At 34.5% G+C, this 11,819-nt stretch overlaps 1 protein-coding gene across 1 annotated transcript in view; it reads right to left on the bottom strand.

Moving 5' to 3' along the window:
* Nucleotides 1-11,819, bottom strand: part of FOXP2 (forkhead box P2) — a 586,718-nt gene that overhangs the window by 383,613 nt on the left and 191,286 nt on the right. The window contains exon 3 of the mRNA XM_032275664.1: nucleotides 7,406-7,496. The gene's annotated coding sequence lies outside the window, so the exon portion shown is untranslated. The remainder of the gene's footprint in view (nucleotides 1-7,405; nucleotides 7,497-11,819) is intronic.

Below are 11,819 nucleotides of genomic sequence, written 5' to 3' on the forward strand. Positions count from 1 at the left end.
AGAATGACATGCCCATTGAAAATTATATTTAACATTTAATTGTACTGACAACATTAAATATTTTAGGTCTAATATATCAAGAATATTTACCCCCTTAATACACTGAACATAAAAAGTATTCTGTTTCATTGCTTTGCTTTCTTTATGGGCTTACACCTGCCAAATTATTCCATTTGATTTCAGATAATTCTCATATGGCACTCTATTTTATTTACTTTATCTTCAATAAAATGGTTCATTGAGCATTAGCAACTCTGAGATTCAAGTTTCAATCAGTCTTCAGGCAAAGGAGTCAATCTATATTAGACCTACTGTGCTGTGAGGTGCAGCTTAAAAGTTGGAATAAGGCAAAGCAACAGTGAAAATGTGAGCCAAGCCTAATAAAGGCCACAGAAAAGAGAAAGAAAGCTCTCCCCAGGCTCTCGCATGCATTGCTTATACAATACCAGGTGGCAGGTTCAACACATGAAGAGCTCCTTAATAAGGCTGACAGCTAAAAGGAGGCTTCAGACTATAACTTCATTTTACATGACACCTACAGTAATAGTCCTCTGTTCTCTGGCAGACAATTGTAAAAACTCAAATTGCCAACAGTTTAAAATGAGGTTTCATAGTCATCCCCTTGGATATCATATAGGGGGAAAAAAACGAAAAACATCCAAGCTGCATTGTATCTCTTCTATAGCATTTTCATACAATTACTAATGTAACAGTAGTTTCAGTGGACCTTTCCTTACAAATTTGCATGACATTTTAAATATAGCTGCTGAATTAGATTTTAACCACAAAACAATCAGTAAGTTTGAGCAACAACTCATTTTGGAAAATGATACCACTAAAGACTAATTCCAAGAAATGCGGGGTAGTACTGTTGGATGCCGTGAAAATGTCTCCCAAAGCACAAACTTTGTAGTAAGTGATGCTGGTTCATATTTGATATGGGCTGTAAAAAGCAGATTATTATAATGGTGCACTTCCCAGCAAATAAGACCATTAAAAGGGTACTTAATGTTCAGTTGAATTGAAAAGCAGGCCAGTTAAAATCTGTATTTTGCTATTTTGTATAATGATATCAAAAATTTTACTAGCAGATAGTTCCAACCCACAAATTTAAAATTATAAACATGAACTCTTATTTAAAAAATATGAACAAGTTTTCATTTTCTTTTTCTAATATAGTGCATTATGTTTGTCCAAGTTCTATCATCACATCAATAGGAATGAAATTTGGAATGATGGTTTAATGAGAATGTATTTATTTATTTGTTTATTTTGAGAAAGGGTCTCACTCTGTTGCCCTGGCTGGAGTGCAGTGGTGCGATCCTGGCTCACTGCAAACTCCACCTCCTGGGTTCAAGCAATTCTCCTGCCTCAGCCTCTCAAGTTGCTGGGATTACAGGCACCCACCACCATGCCAGCCTAATTTTTATATTTTTAGTAGAGACACGGCTTCACCATGTTGGCCAGGCTGGTCTCAAGCTCTTGACCTCAGGTAATCCACCCACCTCGGCCTCCCAAAGTGATGAGATTACAAGTGTGAGCCACTATGCTTGGCCAATAATTTATTATTTTTTTAAAATGTTACTCTATTACTTGCTGATACGTATTTCTCAATTCACTTTTCTGGAAACCAAATGTATTGTTTGTTAATGAACTCAATGCTTCAAAGTACAGCACTCCAAATATGTAGATAGATAGATAGATGGATAGATAGATAGATAGATAGATAGGTAGATACTTCCATGTAACTCTAGTATTTGAAGCTCCATAAAGGACATTAAAAGATATCAGAAAACCATCATGATAAATTAGTAGACGAGACTCTGCAAGTCCAGATCCTATAAACATATGGGTATTTATTCGAAGCAGTTCTTCCACAAACAGTGAGTATCACACCAGCACATAGACCTACCCAGTCATGAGTAAGCATGACTCTCCAATACTGATCTGATCAGTGGGCAAGATATTAAAAGTGGCTTCTACATGTTGCAAAATCAGTATTCCAGGTAAATCTAAACACTTCACGTTTCACTATCTTATAAATATATGTACCTATCTCTTCTATTACATATGCCTGAGAGACATTATATTTGGCATACTATTAATCTTTATATTCCTCTCAAATCCAAGGGCAGTGCTGAAACTCGTGGATATAATATTAGGGTTGAAATATTCTATAACATATTAATTATCTATTATTGCATAAAAATTACCCCCCCAACTTGGCAATTTAGAACAAAACCATTTATTATCTTGTATTAGTTTGTTCTCATACTCCTATGAAGAAATACCTGAAACTGGGTAATTTACAAAGCAAACAGGTTTAACTGACTCACAGTTCTACATGGCTGGATAGGCCTCAGGAAACTTACAATCATGGCAGAAGGCACCTCTTCACAGGGTGACAGGAGAGAGAATGAGTGTCCAGCGAAGGGAGAAGCCCCCCATAAAGCCATCCGATCTCATAAGAACTCACTCACTATCATAAAAACAGTGATTCATATTCTTCCCATATGTAATTGGTTTCAAAGGTGTAAACTGTAATGGATTCTCACAAGTAACTTAAGGGTTATTTGAGGTATATTTCAAATTACTGAGCCAATATAAAAGTGAATAACTTATAAAGAACATCTTCTGAAATACGACTGTCAAACTGAATACTGTCTGTTAGACCACTGTTCTAAATCAAGAAGGTGTTTTACATATTCGATGAATATTTCTAAAGATACTATTACATGCAGCATTTTAAGAAACACACAAATGAGCAACATTCTGTAATCTCTATGGGTAGCAGGGGAATGAGATTAATGATCGCATATCTATAACATCAGATTGTCTATGATATGGCATGATTCTATGCAGAAAAAGTCCTAGGCTAGCTAAAAAGGAGGTAAGAAATAAGAAAAGTATAGTGGAAAAAGGTAGAAATGTAAACGTGCTTTAAAAAGATAGAGAACGGGAAAGAAAAGTGTGTACACTGACAAAGATGTAGGCGAGAAAATGTAAAACATGTAGTTAAAGGTATACATATCAGAGCAAAGAGAAAGGGTAAGATATCTGTGTTTTGCCACATTCTTGGGTGTACTAAATACCACACTAGGTCTAGGCTATAATTAGTCTGGTGGTTTTAGCCAGCTTGAAACAATGGATTAATTTTAGGCAAGGAGGAATGGTCTGCTGGGAGTTATATTGTAACAATGGGGGGTGGGGAGTTGGGGAGAGACAGCATGAGGAGAAATGCCAGATATAGGTGAAGGGGAGGAAGGCAGCAAATCACACTGCCATGTGTGTATCTATGCAACTATCTTGCATGTTCTTCAAATGTACCCCAAAAGCTAAAATGCAATAAAAAAAAAAGAAAAAGAAAAAAGAAAACTCTATGAAAAAAATTTTTTACACATTTCAACAATGTTCTTTTTTATTTACTATAGCATAATTATAAAACGTTAGGGTAATATATTTCATGAATTTTAAGTTTAACATGCTTTGGCAGACAGTATCCAGGGTTTCCCCCATATTCGTGCCCTGTAAAATTCCTTCCCCTTGAGTGTGCGCAGGACCTGTGACTTGTTTCCAGCCAATAGAATATGGCAAAGGTTATAGGTTGTCACTCTGATAATTACTTCAACACACATACATATATATACACACACACACACACACACACACACACACATACACGCACACATACATACACACACACATCCATATATACATACACATATATATACACGTGTGTGCGTGTATATTAACCACACACACACACACACACAGGTTCCATTTTGGTAGCATGCAGTATAGACTCTCCTGCTGGTCTTAAAGAAGAAAGCTGCTTTGTTGTAAACTGTGTATGGACAGTGTCACATGGGAGGAAGGTGGACTTTAGAGACTGAGGATCTCAGTCCTAAAACTGCGGTAAACTGAATTCAGCTGAAAATCAATGAGCATGGAAGAGGACCCTGAGCTCTATATGAAAATGCAACCTTGCTGACATCTTGATTGCAGTCTTTTAAGACCCTGAGCTAAACTGTCAGGGCCTGGACTCTTAACCCGAAGGAAATGTGAGTTGATACATTTATGTTGTTTTTAAGCTTATAAATATATGAAAATTTATCATATAGTAACAGAAAACTAATATACATCCTAACCATACCCAGAGAGCACAGGTACATAATGTAATACACTGAATGCCTGTGTTGTCCCCAAATTCCTATGTTAAAATCCTATACCACAATGTGATGGTATTAGGAGGTAGAACCTGTGGTAGGTAATTAGGCCATGAAGATACAACCCTCATGAATGTAATTAGTGCCCTTTTTATAAAAGAAACCCCAGAAAGTTCTCTCAACCTCTTTCTGACATGTGGGGACACAAGAAAGAAGATGACAGTCTACAACCTGAAAGAAGGTGCTCAACAGAACCCAACTTTGCTGGCTGACAGCCTGAACTGAATCTTCCAGCACCCATTACTGTGAGAAATAAATTTTTGTTGTTTATAATCCACTCAGTCTATGATACTTTGTTATAACAATGTAAAATAACCAAGACAAAGAATTAACTCATATTTAGCATTTCTTGTAAGACCCATGATTGGATATAAATGAGATTATTCTATATAGGGTATTTGCCACATGGCCTGAATAATACAGTCAGCCATTGAAATGAATATAATAGAAAACAAAGTAATACTAACTTTTTAAATGTTCATTATGCCCTTTATATTATTCACATAATTAATCCTCACTTAAATTCTATTAAGTAGGTACTGTTATCTCCATTTTCTAGATTGACAAATTAAGTGTAAAAGAGCCTTGATGACTTGTTCAAGGTTTCACATAAAGTTGGTTTACTTTGGAACCATCATTCAAACCAAGGCAATCTGATTTCCAACTTTGGATTCCCAACAGCTCCACCCTATCGCCTCTATTTGCAGTCTTGCTCATTCTGTTTCCTTTTGATAATGAATATCAGTTGACAATGAATATCAGTATGCTATGTATCTGAATTGCTGAACCAACCCCCTGTCCACCAAACCAGCTCCCCACATAGTCCATTTACGTTTTTTTTAATAATTCAAAAAATAGTGAAAATATTTTTCATGTATGATACCTAACCTCTAATAAGTATTTATGGAATCTATAGCAATTTTCTATAAATATGTGAATGAAAATTATTTCTACTCCACTGAATTAATGAAAACTGATATTTAATTTCAGTTTAATAGTCTTGCAGTGGAAACTCTAAAAATAACTGAATATCTTAAAGTAAAACACACCCACCCATATGCCCAACTACGCATTTACCCACGTACATAAATACTCTGTTATAAGTTGTATGAAACAGCATTTTAGTTCCCATCTGATAAGTATTATGTAGGGCAGGTTATTTAACATCTTTGAGAGGTGAAATGGAGATAAAACTAAAAAATATGTATTTGAAAATAGAAAGTTTGAACCGAGGTCCATTTAGGGATTATTTGGGGGAAGGGAACAGAGAGGACAAAAGTCCAGTATTTCTTGAAAATAGCTATGTACCAAGTCCTAAATTTTTACAATAATAAAATAAACATATCTATTAGTCCCTTCTTTTACTCTTTGAGAGCTGAAAAGCAAAAATTAATAGAGGTTGATTCAAAAAGCCAAAAAATAGCAGCAAGGATGCAAACTCCTATCAATCCGACTCCAAAATCTTTGCTTCTCCATCAGTTTATTCTTCTCTTATGATCATACTTCCAGCTCAAGGGTTCAAAATTGTATACATTTTTGAGGAAAAATGCCTTTTCAGAATGCACATTCCCATTAAGTTAAAACTTTGGCATTATGTATATTCATTATTTACACCAATAAGTGGTTAGTGTTTAATCAAAACCAAAAAGTCTAAGTAGCACATTCCAAAATCAGTTCGAGGACTAACTTCAAGTGCATTTATATTCTCTTCTAGGAAGAAGATTCTCTATTTTCTAAAAATAGTTCATCTTACGATTCCATCATTCATTCCTTCCTGGTTTATTGTCAGATAATTCCTGCTTATTAAAAATCTAAACTCCCTCTGCTATTATACAAATAAACACGCTGTTACTCAAAAATAATAACTTGTTTATCAAAAGGTTGTGTAAAGATGGAGTATATTAATATAACCATTATCTACGGCAAACATACAAATAATGTTCCACTAACTACAAAAAAGATTGTTAGCAGACATGTGTTCTAACACCTAATTGTTTGTTATTAACTGTAAAATGACAACAAGCTATATAACTTTTTCCAAAGCATTTTAATTCTTTGTCTTTGTTTCTCTACTGACAAAAGAATATTAATGTCAACCTTACTTACATCATAAATTAAGAGTAAAATGAAGTAAAAGGTTGTTAAAGTGCTTTGAAAATCTTAAATACTACATAAATGTGGAATCATTTTAATGTGTATCTGGTAAAATGATAAAACTGGTAAGAAATGAACCAAAAAAAAAATCCACAGGAAAAACAGAAGGTAAAATATCTGGAAAGTATGTAACTGTACAACTAAAGAACATTGACAAATATCTCTCAGAGAGATTATGGAGTGTATCTTGAGAAAGCTGTAGAAATTGGTGGAGAAATTTGAGTAGAAAGGGAAGATCCTGAGGCCTGTCCTATGCTCAGGGTGAAACTCTTAATGAAGAATTCTGAAGAAGCCGGGGCATTTTGGTTTCCCTCTCTCCTGAGGTAAAAATAGGGGAAAGATATGATATACACTACTAGGAAGCTTTAAAATACAAACTCTGCCTAAAATTTCTTTTAGGTTTCTTTTAAAATTATAATTATATTATCATAAATTTGGATACTCATGACAAACTGTTTGATTGATATTATAGTACAACAGTGAAACTGAAAAACCCATTTTGTGTTATATATTGAGAGCCTTTATATGTTAAAATTGTAAATATCAAGGAAAACTATCAAGAGAAAGAAAATAATCATTACTGTTATATTACTGTGATTATTTTCTCAATACTTCTCGATACCTCCAAAACTTCAATATCATTTGAACTTTTAAAAAATAATACTGAAAATACCAGCATAATAAAAGGTAAGCACAATGGTAATAAGACACTTCAAGTACTTTTCTTAACTAATAATTTACTTTTAATATTTCAGACCAAATTCATATTCCCTATGAGTGTATGCTGGTTTTAAAAAGTGATACCACATTTAATAGAAAGAGAGCAGCAAGTAGTGAAATGAAAACCCCAAAAGCAGTGATAAATATTTCTACTGCCCTACTTAACATGTCTCCATAGTATGCTGAATACTTAATAACATCTGGGCAAAGATACTTAACCAAAAAAATTAAAGAATAAAATCAGCATTAGAAAAATAAAAATAAGCACAATGAGCAAAAGATAATTTTTACCAAAGGACACTTACCTATTTCTTCCAGATCTTCCACAAGACTTTTGAATCAACCTTGAAATGGAGTCTTAGGAAAATTCAATCCCAGCATCACATTAGAGTAGACCTATTAATAGAGACAAATAATTTTCACTGCTTAGAAAATTAAATTTAAATTTACATCACAATTAGTGCAATGACTTCGCAGAACATAAAACATATTCATCCTTAAAAAGGAAAATGTTAATGTTAACATGCATTATTTTGTGAATATTCAAATATGCATAAAAATGCTTTTTCTACATTTAAATTTAGAGAATTTTCAAGGCCTTGTTTGGTGCAAAGCAAAGGCCATGGAGACAGTAAAAGATGCACTTCCAAGAGATGGAGATTTTATTTCCCACTCTCATTGATTTGGGAAGTTTAAACTTTTCAATGATTAAATATTAATTTATAGAAAGAATTATTTCTGTCTCCAATTCCTTAACTGAAAACATGACTGATTTCAATTGCTCTTCAACACAGTTAATGAGCTTTGAAGGCTTTTCCACAATTAACAAATTGGTAGTAAGAATTTACTCCTCATAATCACAATGTAAGGGTTATTACTGAAATGCTTACTGAAGTTTGTATTTCCCAGATCCATTTCCAATTCAACCACTCTCTGTTTCTAGTTTCTTCCTTCTTTAATCTGACAGATTTAGCTCACACCTTTCTTGGGCTAAAATATGTTAAGTGTACTGAAAGTCCAATAAAGTTACAGAACCTAGTACTATACTGATCAGGCTTGTCCAACTCACCACCAGGACGACTTTGAATGCAGCCCAACACAAATTTGTAAATTTTCTTAAAACACTATGAGATTTTTTTGCATTTTATTTTTAGCCATTCACCTATCAGTGTTAGCGTATTTTATGCGTGACCCAAGATAATTATTCGTCTTTTACTGTGGCCCAGAGAAGTCAAAAGATTATATATCCCCGGTATAGATAGTACACGGGTTTTGACTCAACACTCTGATTGATCGGTAATGACTAAATGGAGAGCTGTATGGAGACAAAATCTGAGTCAGCAGCAAGAAGTTCTATGTTCAATTAGCAATGTCTGCCATAGGCATTGTAAAGGATGACCAGCATCACTTGCCGTCTTTGTTGAACAGTTATGCTGTTGAGCTAAAAACCCTTCTTTCTTGCAATAAAACCTTAGTGCACGGCCAATTAATAATAATGTATCCTGGCTGAATCACAGATCCAAATACTCTGTGCCACCATTACTCCTTTCCCTGAGTACTTTTGGTGTTTCACAAAGCATTAGGCATTCCACGGAGCATAATTTGAAAGCACTGTTTAGTGAATTATTAAGGTAACTCAAAGCCATAAATATTAAGGTAGTTTGAACTCCTGTTCGTCACATTCTGTATATTCTTTTGCTCTGTTGTCCACGTTTCTCTTAACAATAAAATTGTGTACATTAGCAGGCCCCATCCTTGGTTTTCCTTGTGTTAATCTTTCTTCCATAATTATTTTCTGCCTAATACACGCCACCAAAAGGAATGGATTTCTTTAGTATAAGTCTAAATTATTTCACAATTTTATATTGACTTATTTTCCCTTGCCCATATTCATAGGGAAATTTCAACTTTTTCTGTATCAGTCTATAAATTCTAGATTTTTTAAAAGAAAATCCACAAACCCATCTTTAAAAGCAACACCTCTTTTTGCTTTGACTTTTTACTCATAACTATTCTGAATGGTGTGAGATGGTCTCTTATGCTTTCGATTCACATTTCTCTAATGATCAGTGATGCTGAGCTTTTCTTCATATGCTTCTTGGTCACATGTATGTATTCTTTTGAAAAGTTATCTGTTCATTTCCTTTGCCTACTTTTTAATGAGGTTGTTTGCTTTTTTCTTAAAAGTTTAAGTTACTTGTAGAAGCTGAATGTTAGACCTTTGTCAGATGCATAGTTTACAAACATTTTCTCCCATTCTACAGGTTGCCTGTTTGCTCTCTTGATAGTTTCTTTTGCTGTGCAGAAACTCTTTAGTTTGGTTAGATCCCATTTGTCAATTTTTACTTTTGTCACAATTGCTTTTGGTGTCTTTATCATAAAATCTTTGCCCATTCCTATGTCCAGAATGGCATTGCCTAAGTTTTTCCAGGGATTTTATAATTTTAGGTTTTACATTTAAGTCTTTAATCCATCTTGAGTTAACTTTTGCATGTGGTGTAAGGAAGGGGTCCAGTTGCAATCTTCTGCATATGGCTAGCCAGCTATCCCAGCACCATTTATTAAATAGGGAGTTCTTTCCCCACTGCTTGTTTTTGTCAGCTTTGTAGAAAATCAGATGGTTGGAGGTGTGCAGGCTTATTTCGGGTTCTCTATCCTGTTCCAATGGTCTATGTGTCTGCTCTTGTACCAGTACCACGCTATTTTGGTTATGGTAGCCCTGTAGCATAGTTTGAAGTTGGGTAGTATGATGCCTCCAGCTTCGTTCTACTGCTTAAAATTGCCTTTGCTATTCGGGCTCTTTTTTGGTTCCATATGAATTTTAAAATAGTTTTTTTCTAGTTCTGTAAAGAATGTCATTGGGAGTTTGACAGAAATAGCACTGAATCTATAAAATGCTTTGTGCAGTGTGGCTATTTTAATGATATTGACTCTTCTTATCCATGAGCATGGAATATTTTTCCATTTGTTTGTGTTATCTCTGATTTCTTTGAACAGTGTTTTGTAGTTCTCCTTGTAGAGATCTCTTACCTCCATGGTTAGCTGGGTTTCTAGGTACTTTTTCCTGTAAAATGCTAATTTTAAGAATAAACAAAGAGCATATAGCCACTGCATCATGTAGATTTTCATTAAACAAAGCATATATTATTTTAACGGCAAAAAGGAAAGAAGGAAGAAAGGAAGGAGGGAAGGAGGGAAGGAGGGAAGGAGGGAAGGAGGGAAGGAGGGAAGGAGGGAGGGGGAGATACCACTGTGGAATGTAAATTAAAACAGCCACTTTGAAAAACAGTATGGCGTTTCCTCAAAAAACCAAAAATAGAATTACCATATAATCCAGGAATCTTACTTCTGTGCATATATCCAAAGCAATTAAAATTGGTATCTAAGTTATGTCTGCACTCTTTTTTTCAACATTATTCACAATAATCAAGGTACAGAAGTAAACTAAGTATCCATCAATGAATGAATAAAGAAAATGTGATATATAAACATAATGGAGTACCATATAGCCTTAAAAAAGAACCTTCTGCCATTCAAGACAACATGCTTGGAACTACAGTACATTATATTAAGTAAATCAAGCCAGGCACAGAAAAACAAATATTGTGTGATCTTATTTGTATATGCAATCTAAAAAAATTAATCTCAAAGAAACAGAGAATAGGGAGATAGTTATCAGAAGATGGTGGGAGAAGGAGGGATGGGGAAAGGGAAAACATTGATCAAAGTGTTCACAGTTTCAGTTAAACTGAAAGAATATGTTTTCATGATCTACTGCATTGCATAAGGACTACAGTTAATGTATTGTGTATTTATTTCAAATTCCTTAAAGAATAGATTTTTAATGTTCTCATCACAAAAAAAAAATAAGTCGGTGAGGTGATAAATATGTTCATTAGCTTGTCTGAATCTTTCAGTAATGTATATATATAGATCAAAATATCACATCATGCCCCATAAGTATACACAATTACTGTCAATTAAAAATACATTTAGGCCGGGTATGGTGGCACAATCCCAGCACAGCACTTTGGGAGGCCGGGGCGGGTGGATTACCTGAGATCAGGAGTTCAAGAGCAGCCTGGCCTAAATGGTGAAATCCCTTTCTCTGCTAAAAATACAAAAATTAGGTGGGCATGGTGGCAGGCACCTGTGATCCCAGCTACTCAGGAGGCTGAGACAGAAGAATCATTTGAGCCTGGGAGGTGGAGGTTGCAGTGAACTGTAATCACACCACTGCATTCCAGCCTGGGTAACAAAGTGAGATTCTCTCTCAAATAAAATAAAATAAAATATAAAAGCACACTTAAAAGACAAAAAACTGTATTATAGATTATTGGGCACAGTGATCATAATAATCAGAGCAAAATATTCACTTAATGATATATCAAAACCTCTTATTTTAGAAACCTAAAACCTTAAAAAGAAAATAAGATAATTTGAAGTAGACAGAACTTGAGCTAGAGAGGCTAACTAGAGTTCTCTTATGTACACACATTCATACACATTGTTTGTTGCCAACTATATGTCATTCACTGTCCTGATTCTGAGATAAAACCACAACTCTACGCTTAGGGAATATGTAATATTATTAGGAATATGTAATATTATTAGGAATATGTAAAGGATACAATGTGCTGAGAGACGGTATATACAGGAGGAGCACTTAGTTGAAGTTTAGGCAGTGAAAGAAATCCGCCTGAGTGAAAGGATCTGTGT

Source organism: Sapajus apella, unplaced genomic scaffold (genome assembly GCF_009761245.1).
Source record: "Sapajus apella isolate SASKATOON/1434 unplaced genomic scaffold, GSC_monkey_1.0 scaffold7, whole genome shotgun sequence".
NCBI classification, from domain to species: Eukaryota; Metazoa; Chordata; class Mammalia; order Primates; family Cebidae; genus Sapajus; species Sapajus apella.